The sequence below is a fragment of the Podarcis melisellensis genome, assembly GCF_964234715.1.
Source record: "Podarcis melisellensis genome assembly, chromosome: 4".
In the NCBI taxonomy this organism is placed as follows: Eukaryota; Metazoa; Chordata; class Lepidosauria; order Squamata; family Lacertidae; genus Podarcis; species Podarcis melisellensis.
The window spans coordinates 67,973,142-67,986,586 of NC_138531.1; the positions used below are offsets into that span (position 1 = coordinate 67,973,142).

The 13,445-nt window shown below is 42.6% G+C and overlaps 1 long non-coding RNA gene across 1 annotated transcript; it reads right to left on the bottom strand.

Moving 5' to 3' along the window:
• Nucleotides 1-1,229: 1,229 nt before the first annotated feature.
• Nucleotides 1,230-11,885, bottom strand: LOC309368172. The gene is made up of 2 exons (XR_014167589.1): nucleotides 11,760-11,885; nucleotides 1,230-1,673 (listed from the first exon to the last, which is right to left on the bottom strand). It is a non-coding gene; the product is annotated as an uncharacterized lncRNA (long non-coding RNA).
• Between the last annotated feature and the right edge of the window lie 1,560 nt (nucleotides 11,886-13,445).

The window sequence follows — 13,445 nt, forward strand, 5'->3', positions numbered from 1 at the left end:
GGCATCATCTTTTGCTCAAGACTAGAATTGACTTTATGTGAAACAGCAAATGTAATTTGTAGGCTTCATTGTGACCGAATGCAACATAGTTAGAAGGAGCTTGTCGGCATCCTCTGCTCGTGATGGGGGATCCTTTTGCCTGTATATCTGAGCCCAGTGTCTTTTTTTGTGCTCTCTCTCTCTCTCTCTCCAGCTCTCTATCTTCCCCCCTTCTCTCCCCACCATTTGCACTTGTTTTCCACTGACATCCTGGCCTTCTAGCTGACCTGAGTCAGCTACCAGTTCCAAATCCATTAAAATCTGTGGCTGCACTGTGAGGTGTTGGGAGAGTGAGAATGGAAGAAGCATTTTCAGATAAGAATAATAGACCTGTCTGTCAGGATCACTTGTCCAACAAAAGATAAAAGTAACAGCTCATGGAGTACTTTGTTATGTGTATGTATAATACATTTATAAATCTCTTCTTACCCTCTTATCAGAAAGAGCTTGAGCTGCAAACGCTTCCTCTCAGGGCAGGTGTTCCCAACTGCTTCAAGGTCTGAGGCAAAGGAGCTGCTGTGACGTGGCCAAAGGAGCCATTAATGGAAGGCTGCTTCATTTATGGAGTGCAGTTTTAGGTGCACACACCTAATATATTTTAAAGAGTATGTCCCGAAGTGTGTTTATTGCAGTGCTGCCCCCAGGCAGAAGAGATTTGTCCCCCTTTTTGTTCTCTTCATTTCAGGATACATGAGAGAAAAGACAGAGGGAAGGGGAAGGGAAAGGTTTGCCTCTTGGTCGCACAGCTCTCTCCTCATCACCTTCAACTGCATCCTCACCTGCTTTCCATCCTTGCAATACAATGCAGGTTGCGGCTTCTTGCTCATGTCCCCCACCCCCTGGCAGGACATAGGTCAGGACATGGAAGGAAATCTCACCATGCTAGAATCCATCCTGACTCACCTAATGGCAGTGGCCAGAGTGGCCCCAAACAGAATAAACCCCCATTTGGCAAAGAGACTGCAACATTCCCTGGCATGGATGTCCCATGATGGAGAAGATGTAAAATGAAAGGTCTGTAGGACCCAAGTTTCCAGGTTATTGTGTTTCTGAAGCCGATTCCCCAGTTTCATTTTAAGTCCTAAGAACATAACAATTGCTTCCCGTTATGTGATGAGAAAATTCCTGCACAACGGAGTACTTTTTAAGATCCCAGTATGTGTAGTGCAAAAAAAGAAACAAACAGAAAATGAAACAGAGTAATATTTAGTGTTCAATGGGCACCCTCTATGGAAGGAATTTCTAGCATAGAGCTGAATCCAATTTTGGAAAATAGAGGAACAATGTACCATCTGTCATGGAAATATTAATTTTCAGCAAGTCAGAGCTGAGTTGCTCTATGCAAGACAGTAGAACTCAACCACTCATTTCCATGTACATAGTCATTCCATATTCCAGCCTCAGAAGTCACATAAATGGCAATCTTGGCACTTGTATTGTTTTTCTGCTTGTAGAACTTAAGCAGAAATTACCATCAGGATTGACATTTGCCTTGGGTCTTCTCTCTCCAAATGGTTCTCCATACCAGACGGTGAGAACTGTTGTATTCCTCTTTCATATGCATGAGTTTCACCTTGTTGGAGGGAGAAATTATATATCACAAGAACCTCCAGGGATGCCATGTAGGTCCCATTCTGCAAAAAAAAAAAAAAAGTATTTATATTTGAGCTTTGACTAATACATCAAGGTCATCAATTCAGAAGGAAGGCTGAGACTGAAGAGGTAGCAGAATCTATTTTTTTATTAATCTTCGGAATGCAGACCACAGCAAAACCAAATGGAACGAGTGCAAAGGAACTGGAAATGATCTGAGAGCAATAGTGCACACAGGAGAAATGTAACGTGCTCCACAATGCAAAATTAATGGTCACCTCCAAGCAATAAATATACTTGAAGTCACTTTTAAAAAGGGGAAGTGGGGGAGTTTTCATTTGCCTGGGATATGGAACCAAGCATTGCAGGATTTTCAGAAGGACGCAGATTTTGAAAGCTGTAGCTGTCTATCTGCTGCAACTAATTTAGAATAGTCCCACTAAGGACTGTTCAACCTTCAGCTTCAGAAGACTGTATTTGTTTCTTTATATTGATTTATATTAATTTTTATATTACAGTACTTTGAATGGCAGAATACTAATGAGAATCTCCACAATATTAATTATCGGATAGCTTCATTGATAGATAGATGTACTTTATATCCCTTTATCCTATAGGCTCTAAGTAGCTTTCAACAGTTTTCCCCCCTTCTAAATGCTGATAGTTCTGTCCCCCAAAGACTAGTACATTTTATACACAATCCAGTATATTGTGCACACAGGCAACACACAAATGCTAAAGAAGTTAGCATTAGCAGCATGATGATGCAATAAGCTTGAGTCTACTATTTTAAAAATACCTGTCTACCTAGGCTCTTAGAATTCCATTTTGAAAAACAAAAACTTGCAAGGGGGCTAGCACAGAAACTCCTGGGTCTACTACTCTGAAATGTGTCAATATTAATCCCCTGGGGAGGGGGAGCTACTATGTCTTCAGGTTTCATGCACCTAGTATTGAACAACACTCAAGAGTCCTGCCTGTTTTTGCTTCCCAACATATGTCAATGCAAGGAGTAAAGCATCAGTTTTCCAAATATGGCTTCTGATTATTAGACGAGCAACAACCCCAAAGCCATCCATATTGGACAGTGGCCCAATTCTTTGCACCACAGTGAGCCCTGATGCAAAGGGGGGAGGGGGCAGGGGTACCAAAAACATAAGAGAAGCTCTGCAGTATTAGCCAAAGTCCCTCCCAAGGCCAGTATCCTGTATCCCACAGTGACCAACCATTGCCAGAATATATGGTCATGGGTTGGATGCAGATGGACTCTAGCTAAGTGGCAGAGCGCATAATTTGCATGCAGAATGTCCCATTTAGCATCTCCACTTAAAATGATAGGTCGTAGGTGGTAGGGCTTCCCCAAGATGATGGAGAGACATTGCTGGTCAGAACAGACTGTTGGACGAACAGCCTGATCTAATATAATGCAGCTTCCCTGCATTCCAAGATGGCTCAATTCAGTGTATGGAGCTTCATATAACATCTTTTCACATTGCTCTGTGGACAAATGGCACCACTCAGAACCTACCTGAGTGCTCTTATAATCTTGAAGACCTCCTTCAGCTGTGGAATCACAGGATCCACTTACCCCCTATTAGTGCTGGAAAAGGCCTCACACGTGTTGTTTGGTGTGTGTGTGTGTGTGTGTTTTCCCTTCCTGTCTGAATTCACCCAAAGCTTGGCACTGAGGGATTCAAGTGTCTGGAAAGCAAACCTTATGAGGAAAAACAGTTCTGAATTCAAGGGGACTCAATCCATTGCTCAGCTGCACACTGATGTGTGTGGGTTTGTTTGCTCTTTATATTGGAAAAAAATATCTGATAAATCATCATCATCAGCGAAGTCAAAGGAAAACAATCAGTGGCAGCACATAGTCCAAACTGTGGCAGGTATCCCCAGGTGTCAGGTGTCATTGCTGTTGTCCCACATGCTTCAATTAAATATCAAGTCTCTTTCCCCATTAATATGTGCTGCCTGATCTGCAAACACAGTCACATCTGTTAGGCTTTATTTCAGGAATGTGATAAATAAAGCAAATGCTAATGAAAAACCTGTGTATGTTTTTCTGCTAAACCATTCACATGTAAGAATTCTAGGATTTATATAATCTCCAGTGATTAATAGCATCTCCTCCTTTGTTATGTGCCTCTTTGTCGAATCAAAGCCCTTCCATTACTTGCTTGTCACTGGGAGGAGGGAATGGGGGATGCACTGAATCGAACCTTCTTTCAGTTAGGCCACATATACACTGAAGACTGAAAGAAGTATAGTATTAATTTTCTCTCCCCAGGGAAGCTTGGGAGATGTAGTTCTGTGGACTAAGGATATTTCACAGATAATTGTTATCATTCTCACCAGGGTCTCCCCCCCCTCCAAGTCCTGCTATATCAATTGTTTTGATTTAAGATGCCAGAGCAGAGAGGGACATTACCATGCACACAGCCACCCATCAGCTGCACCACTGTGCTTATTAGGAGGGAGAGGTCAGCACAGTGAACACACGGCAGCAGAACCTATCAGCGGCTTGCGCCTCTGGGCTTCCACTGCACTGACCTCCTAGCCATGTCGCCCTTTCCTTTCCAGTAAGCACAGCAACATGGTTGACTAGGGGTTAGGTGTGCAGCACAACTCCTCTCCACCAGCTGCCTCTGGTCCTGAGACTTTCTGCATGTAAAGCATGTTGTTATGCAGTGCTGCAAGCCCTAACTTTCAAGATCCTGTAAACAAACCCTAAAAAACAACAAACAAAAAGAGCAGATAATGATATTTAACCAACAAACAATGTTTAGATCAAGCACAGCATAAGAGAGAGAATATGTATAATATACAAAACAGGGGCTTTATAAAAAAAAGCAGAAAGATGCTAGCCCTATTCTGGTGTTCATCCTCTGGGTTACATCGCTATTTGCAGTGTCACCCTTCCCTGCGCAGCAGGTATAGCTAAGGTGTGATAAAGAAACTCAGGCAGACACCGAGCTGGATTAAAAATGGCAACAACTTTATTGGTTACAGATGTAGATAGAATTTTGGCTTAGGCATTTGGTGTATATCTGTTCTAGCTTCCTGCTGGAGGGCTGAAACTTGAGGGTGATGCCAAGGATTAGGGCCGCCTCGTGATGCCAATCTACCAAGGTGGCCCTCCAAAGGCTGTCACTGGAAGTTTTATGGCCCCCATTTGGCTTCTGGACAGAGACTTCCATTGAGATTCCTCTAAGGAGTACCCTGACTACACTGCTGGTTCATGACAGGATGAGGCACCACTTCACTCAAAAGCTTAATGACTAGGATTCCACTCAGTGCCTCAACCACCAAAAGTTGTGATGTTTCTCTATGTGTAAACCAAAACCTCCAGAAAGACCAGTTTGTCTGCAGGCAAATTCCTTCCTGGCCACCACTGGCCACCATAGCAAGGTTGGGCAATAAAGGAAGCAAAACCATGGTTAAACAAGGAACCTAGGAAGCAAAATAGGGTTAAATTTTATAACAAAAGCCTTGACTTTGAATGCAATAAAAGGCTAATGATGCACAATTACAGGAGCATGAAAGTGAGGGAGTCAGGTGCAGATGGATTTTATTCATTGCTGGTTGACCGCTGTGGCCACGGCCAATACGCAGTCCAACAGCAAGGCTCTATTCACTGGTGGGCCCCTGGTTGGCTCCGCCCATCACTATATAGAACCCTAATTTCCAAGGCTTTCACATTGCACTGAGAGCAAACACAAGTAGAGCTGGCCCCCAGCTGCAGATAGTCACCCTTTAATTCATGGAGGGTGATGGAAAGATGATGAGAGACAAAGCTGTCACCCTTGCCTTCCCACTCTTCTATACTGGTTGACCCCAGAAGATGAACATCTCAAAAGAGCTCAGAGCTATTCTATTCAGACAGATCATGTCTATTCAGTTTTGTACATATTTGAGAGGTGAGGAAGGAAACACTTGTTCCATTTTGATTACAGAGAATGTGGCACAATGTACAATATTTATAAAGGTGAATTCAGAAGTCACAGAAGATTTCTTACTTGCTGTCATGCTCTTTATTCATGACTGTTTGCTCCTGTTCCTTTAGCAAACTATATTGACTTGCTTTTAACCACTAAAAGTATATAAAAATTCCAACCTCAGGTTCTTTCCTTTTTAAAAAAAAAAATCCCAAAAGTATTCAGAAGAACACTTTGTTTCATGCTGTAGTTGCTTCTATTGAATATTTCACTCTGGCAGTAAAAGTAATATTTCATATTTCCCTGGGCATCTTTGTAAAAGTCCTGTAAAAAAAGAAAATTAGAAAAATATTGCACAAATTCTCCTGCAATGTGTTCAGAGAGCAAGTTCAGTGACCATGACACCCAACCATCAAGACTTGCATTTACAGGGGGTGGGGAGTAAAGGGAGGAAGACCATTAAGGAAACCTGCAAGGCCAACCTCTGCTTTCCCTTAATTTTAGTCATATTAGGATCCTACTATCCTTCTTTACAAAACCCAGCAACTAAAGGGCACCAATGAATGGTAGGAAAGCCTGTAATCTGAAGATCATTGACAATGCAGGGATGTCTGAAGAAGCTATTCAGATGTTCTAACCACTACACCAGACTGGTTTCCCTCCCAATCCCTCCCCCAGTTCCAATAATTACGCTATCCAGTTACCTTGCTTTTGTTTCCTTACTCATTACTTCTTCTCAATGCTTATAATTGAACCCTGGTTGGACCTCAATGAGCTCCTTTTCAGATTATCATGCACATCCATCCCTAGGCATTCTAGATTCTTCATCAGACCTTTCACCTTGCTGTTGCCCTCAGCTCTGCTCCCAGCCTTTTCCCTTAGGCCTCATCTGTCCAGTCAAAGGCCATCTCTACATAGAGGGTTGGTTTACTTTATCTTCAAGCAGCTGTCCCAAAAGAAGGGGCTAGATTCATTTGATTTGTATATCATTATACAATGCATATTCCCCGGTGGAGCTGATGGGGGGGAATTGGTACCCAGCCCTTCTGAAGAACTGAAAGAGAAATTAATGTAGTACTTCCTGTGCCACACAGATCGTTCTTCATGATTGAGTGGTCTGTTTTGAAAGAAACTGGTACACTTGGAAGTGCCAGAGAAAATATATATACACAAAAGAGCTGTTAGTATATATAGGAAGAAAGATACAGAGAGAAATATATCACCCACTATGAATGATGAGTGGCATTTCATGCCACAAGTGACTTCGACTGAATCACTAGAACACAAAAGCAGCAGCCTGCAAGGGACTCATTAGGTGCGCAGAAAAGGAGCAGCCTTAGGTACTCCAGGACAAGAAAATATGGACAAAAGTTGACTCTTGGGGATGGAAATATGTCACCAGCTTTTAAAAGACTCATTGTGTAAACTGCTTAATTTTAACTGATGATCTGACAAATTTGCTACCTGCCCTTCAATGCAAAGCAGTATCAGAGCATAAAACACACACATTGGTGGAGTCAATCTGGTGCCCCCCGTGGTGCATTTGCACCGCACCAACCTCCCCACAGTCTCCTTCCTTCCCATCTGGTAAGCAACAGAGTCCCATCCAGCAACCAGCTTCTGCTCGTATTACAACCAGGAAGTTAAAACACAATCACAACAGACACCAATGCCCATCAAACACCTAAATGAATAGATGCCTTCTTCTATTCCTGGTGACAAGGGATGGAGCCATCCATATTTTAGATGGGAGAGAATTCCACAGTTGGGGCACCACCAGTGAGGAGGAGGATGCCAGTCAGCATTAAATTTTAATATGCTAATTCATATTTATAGCACATTCAGAAATAGTGCCTGTAACTTTAATACAAATAGAAGACATCTCTCAACAAAGTGGGGAGGACTCTGAGCAGCTGACTTCTTGGCCTTCAGTCTGGCTGACTTCAGTCTGCTGTCTAAGTTGATGTGCAAATTAGAGGCCCCTGCTCACTGGACTTGGGCAGGAAAGAAGCTGGGTATGTTTAGTGTGGAAAAGAGGTGATATGATAGCCATCTTCAAATATCTGAAGGACTGTCACATGAAAGATGGACTAATGGATTCAAATTACAAGAAAGAGGATTCTGACTAAACATTTGGAAGAAATTTCTGACTGTGAAACTGACTATCTAGGAAGGTGGTAGACTCTCCTTCACTGGAAATTTTTTAAAAAGTATTTGGAGGGGATAAACAGTATTTGGATTGCCATATATCAGGGATTCTTTAACTGTGATTCCATGATTGCAAGGGGTTGGACTAGATGACCCTCAGGGTCCCTTCAAACTTTATGTTTCTATAGTTCTAGGATAGTACTTCAGATGACTTCTTCAGGAGAGGGTTGTTCTCTGACAACCCTGCAAATGAGGACTATCCTTGGTAGAACAGGAGTCATGGTCATCGTACATCAGGAGATATCTTAAACCTCTTGCTTCTATGCATTGGAGGAAGATGGTGTTTTGCTGAGTGCTCTTCACCTAATAAAAATACATTATGGAGTGTCGCTAGGATTTATCCAAGGCCAGTAGCACACATTCTTCATTTCCTCAAGTGGTGAGAAATCCAGTAGCAATATTAAAAGGTTTAGTATCCTTTAGATGAGATAACACTAGAGACTTGCAGTATTTGTTTTATTTGCAAATATGCAAACTGGCCCTACTGAAATTAATCAGGCAGTAGTGGACAGCTTGATGGAATAGTACAGTGAGTTCAGCATGGTGCAAATGTGCCACCTGGAAGACTGGATTGGCTTTGCTGGTGTCTTTGCACTGTGCCAACCTTGCAGCCACCTCGCCCCTTTCCCTTCAACACCCCAGTTTGCAGCAGCAGCAGCTCAGTCAGAGGGTGGTCAAGTGAGCAGCACAGCCCTTCTAATGCCATCTACTACTCATGCAGAATCCTAGTGGCATGTAGAAGAGCTTCTGTTCCTTCTCACATTGGCTTCCTTAAGAGAGCTCCCGCATTCTTGAGATGTTTAATCTCTGGCCATATCACAGCTTGCTCATTCTCTTTTTCTGCCTCCCAGTACAAGCTGCAAACTACCTCTAAACTACGGTACTTACCTGCCCTTCCCCTCACCTGTAGGGTGTCTCCTTCCAAAGGCTGGGGAGAGAGATTTCCCTTTCAGGAAGGAACATTTAGCGTACTTTGATCCAGTCCCTGATTAACTATGAAGGGAAACATCAACCAGTCAGCTTCACAAAGGTTGGTCCCTCAGCATACAAATCAGGATCTATTTAATAGAACCACACTTATCAAAATACTTCCATTTTCTTTTGAAGAGACAGCTTCCCCCAATTATATTATGGTGATTTCTCAGCCCATTTATTATTGTCATTTAGATTTTAAAAATGGAAAACACATCAACCTACAATTCAACCATTTCTGTAAAAAGATGATGCCGTTGAGAAGGAAATAGTGTTAGTGCTCCCTCTAGTGAACTGTGCCTGGGCACAGAACTGTTGTCATTGTTCATGATATTCAAGTGTGCTTTTTTATTAACCCAAAGTTTGTTTGTTTTTTATCTTGGTGAATAGAGTCATTATGGGGAGAGAATATTTCCAGTCTCCAGAGAAACCTAGGTCTCATTGGGGTGATGTGAACACATTTTCTATGTTTCTAGAAGATATTGCTCTTTTCCATTCGTAAAGGTATGGCCTGAAAGCACATGAGGCAGCCACCTTGGTGGAACTAAATAGGTGCTGGATCTTCTAGGTGCGTGGATAGAAGACCTCCTGGGAGTCTCATATATGGCCCTTTCAGTCCCACAAAGGGAGAAAGGCAGGACATGCATGTTCATAATAAATATATAAAACCAACTGAGCCACCAAATAGCTCCACAGCCTAGGCATGATGGCAAGCAGTGATCAGCCAACCTGTCCTGGCCTTTATTTAGAATTGTATCTGGCTACATGCAGGACTGATAAAGAGGTGATTTTTTAAAGCACTTTGTATGATCAAGCTGCTATGGAAAGCGTACACTTTAAGGGCCTCTATAAATACTTTATGCACTTGATAGTATAGGTTTATTAATTGCTATGGACCAGAATCAGCTAAGTTGTTGCGCTAGCAAAAGCCAGTGCAATGAGTCCGCTAGTACTATGGGACTTGCCCCTCTTCTCCCCTCACACACCTCCTGCCTCCTGCCCCAATCTCCTCAGCAGAACCCCCAGAACAGCACATGGTGGAGGTGGAGGGGAAGGGGAGATCATTCTACCTGGCAAGTAGAAATGCTTGTGCTGATGGAACAATTGTTTTACTGCTGTGCTGAAATCCATCCCATGTAATATATGATCAATGATATGCTTTCGTGATCAATAGTTCATTTCATGATGGCTTTAAAATGTTCTGATGTTCTGATAATCAAACAGAGTGATTGGTTGGATTGCTGTACTTGAAATGATTTAGTATGATTTGGCTCTTATTGTAATGATGTATTCATTAGCATTTTGGGGAGTTGCTTTCAGCATATTTAAATAAATAAACCGAACTATTTCCCCTAAAGCAGGGATGAGGAATCTTTGGCCTTCCAGGTGTTTCTGGAATACAACTCCCATCATCCCTGATTGTGGGCCATGCTTACTGGGACTGATAGGAGTTGGAGTCCAGAAACATCTGGAAGGCCATAGCTTCCTCATCTCTACTCTAAACATCAGAAAATAACTAGGTGTCCGTCCCCCCCCCTCAGTCTAGTTACAATCCCTTTTCAAGCTTCACTCCATTGAAAGAATGGCATGACAGGGTCTGAATCCTTTTTTCAAATTCTCCTATTAATCGCTATCATTGACCACCCACCTCTGAAACCATCTTACCTGGCTGTTTGTCTGTAACACTAGTAGCAATAGCAGCACCAGAAGAACTCTCTCCCTTTCCCTTTCCTGGATGGTTGATGCTGAGATGGAAACAGAGGCAGCGTCCCTCCCTCTCTCCCTGCCACCTGAGTTAGTTCAGCGGTGACCTATCTGCCAGGGATGGAGGGAAAGGCTTACTTGCTTGCTCTCCACAACCACAGACACTGCAGTTCCATAAGGTTAATAGTGAACTTAATAAATATTTATAAAAAAAACAAAAAACATAAGGTTAATAGTGAAGTGGAGCTCTGGGTGATTCTGCATGGATAAAAGTAAGTACGTCTTCACACACAGCACATTGTTAAACTATGGAACTTGCTCCCATGAGGCAATGATGGCCACCAACTTGGGTGGCTTTAGAAGAGGACTGGACAAATTCATGGAGGACAAGGCTTTCAATGGCTTGTAGCCACAGTGGCTGTGCTCTGGCTCCATGGTCAGAGGCAGTAATGCTTCTGAATAGCAATTGCTAGAATCCTCTAGAAAGGAAAGTGCTCTTGTGCTTGGGTCCAGCTTGCCACTTTCCCACAGGTATATTGTATATGGCCACTTTGGGAACAGAATGCCAGACTAGATGGGTCTGCAGGCTCATCTCATGTGAAGAAAGGGTCAAGGGTTGAGTGAATAAATTAGTAAATTAGTTGGTGGTGAGTAGGATGGAGTTCTTCTGCGGCTCAGATTACAATGTGAGCCAAACTGTTGAGTGTCATATAATTCTCACCTCAGATTGAAAGCAAGCACCACAAGGAACCCTGAATGTTGAGCAGAGCTCTGGTTGGAGATATTCAGTGACTCAGCTGTTTGCATCCCTTTTGCCTTCTTAAAGACGGTGTCTGCAGTATTATCATTAGCATTCAGTTTAATAACTGAAGCACAGGACTGTTGCTGAAAATAGACTCTAGTAATAAGTCCGGAACCTGTGGATACACCTGGATGATAGATCTGTCAATGTTTATTAGCCGTTATACCTAAGTGGAACTTCAGAAGCAGTTTAGTCTAAATACTTGATGATGATTGCCGTGAAAATTTCTGACGGCTCTTTACCAAGATTAAAAACAACACAGTCCTTGCTTGCAGACTTCCAATATAACAATCTAATCCAATCTAAAAGACATGATTGTGGCGGTATATGGGGAAGTAGCATGAAAACAATCAAATCCAGGTACTAATACTTCTATAAATGTTTAACAACCAACACAATGCCCACTGGGGGATGTGTCTCTCAGAGAGAAGGAGCCAAATACCACGTGTCTTGGGGACAGTCAAGATGAAGAGTTGCTGCCTTCATAGCCTCTGATGACTTACCCCAAAGCCATCTGGCTGCCTGTTGAGCACTGTCAGAATGCTGGGCTATAAGACCTTGTTTTCTCCTCTGAACTGAGTTCCAGATGCAGCCCACAAAGATTTGCATAGCAGGGAGTATACTCCATGTGCCTGTCAAGAAAGTCGGGATGAAAGATGATGCAAAAGTCAGATAATAATTCTGATTTCTAGTAAAGGTCTGTGAACATTTGAGGGCATTAAAAAATTGTCCAGTAGCACCTTAGAGACCAACTAAGATTGTTCTGGGTATAAGCTTTCGTATGCATGGACACTTTTTCAGATACCAGGTACCTCTCCATATCTGAAGAAGTGTGCATGCACACAAAAGCATATACCCAGAACAATCTGAGTTGATCTCTAAGATGCTACTGGACAATTTTTTAATTTATTTCAACTGCGTCCAACCAACCTGAATTTAAGGGCATATTTGACCAACTCAAAACTGGAGCATTTCAAAAGCTTTGAGGGTTGATCTAATAAACCATACTGTGACACTGGAATTCAGGTTTACCCATGGAAATGAAATATTCCCCAGAAGGGCTCCTTTTGTTCTCCAGCATCGTATGCGATCAGCTGTTGTTGGCATGCAAGGCATCTGCTTTCTCTGTCAGTGGACAAGGGGTGGCCACCATTCTTTCATTGTCTTGTGTTTCATTTTGCCTGGCTATTGACGCCAAACAAGAGCCCTTGATGCTTGTAAGTGGAAAATGGATGGCGGAGCAATCTGTTTATACAACCTCATTTCACTTCAAAATGGCTCTTCAATTCTTCTCTTTTGAAATGATGTTTCTTCTATGAATACTTAGAAAACTCTATGGCTGCCCATATGAGCAATAAGGTTATTTGCCGGATCCACAGCCAAACCCTTTCAAATTCTAAATAAGGGCTTTAGGTCGATTTCTAAATAAGGGCTTTAATATAAGGCAGCAAAATATTTAACTCAGATATGTGAGCATTGCTTTTTTATCTTGCATCCTCACTTGTGTAACTGCATTAATTCCTCTGATTGCTCTTCCCAGAATTGCTGTTATTGCATTTTATTGCATTATTGCTGTTGACCACCCTGAGCACCATTTGATGGAAAAGAGGAATAAAAAGTTAAGAAACCCAAACATAAAGAAAAGATATCCCTTGTCAGTGTCATTTCCCATAGACTCCCTTCTTTGACTGCTCCATGCTCCCGCAGGAAGCCTTCTCTCATTCCCACAGCAAGGCTATGTGCACCACAATAGGCCTATTTGCCTCTTGAGCAGGCATAGGCAAACTTGGCCCTCCAGATGTTTTGGGACTACAGCTCCCATCATCCCTGACCACTGGTCCTGTTACCTAGGGATGATGGGAGTTGTAGTCCCCAAAACATCTCGAGGGCCGAGTTTGCCTATGCCTGCTCTTGAGTTTCACCCCTTACTCAGGGGTGTAGGAAGTAACTTCTGGCAATATCCCACAATGGAAAACTTGCAATTGAATCACATTCTACCTGAGCACATGGCGAAAGCCTAAGGAGCAGGAGAGATACAGAGGAAGACAATTGACTCTAAGAGAAATGCAGCTACAGGTCTTGACTAAGCTTGAGGATGTTTGGGCTGAGAAACCAGTGCATAAATGATTAGGGATGTTTAAGTTGACTGTCAGCAAAGCCGATGCTAGAAAGCAGGGGAAGAGGTGTGT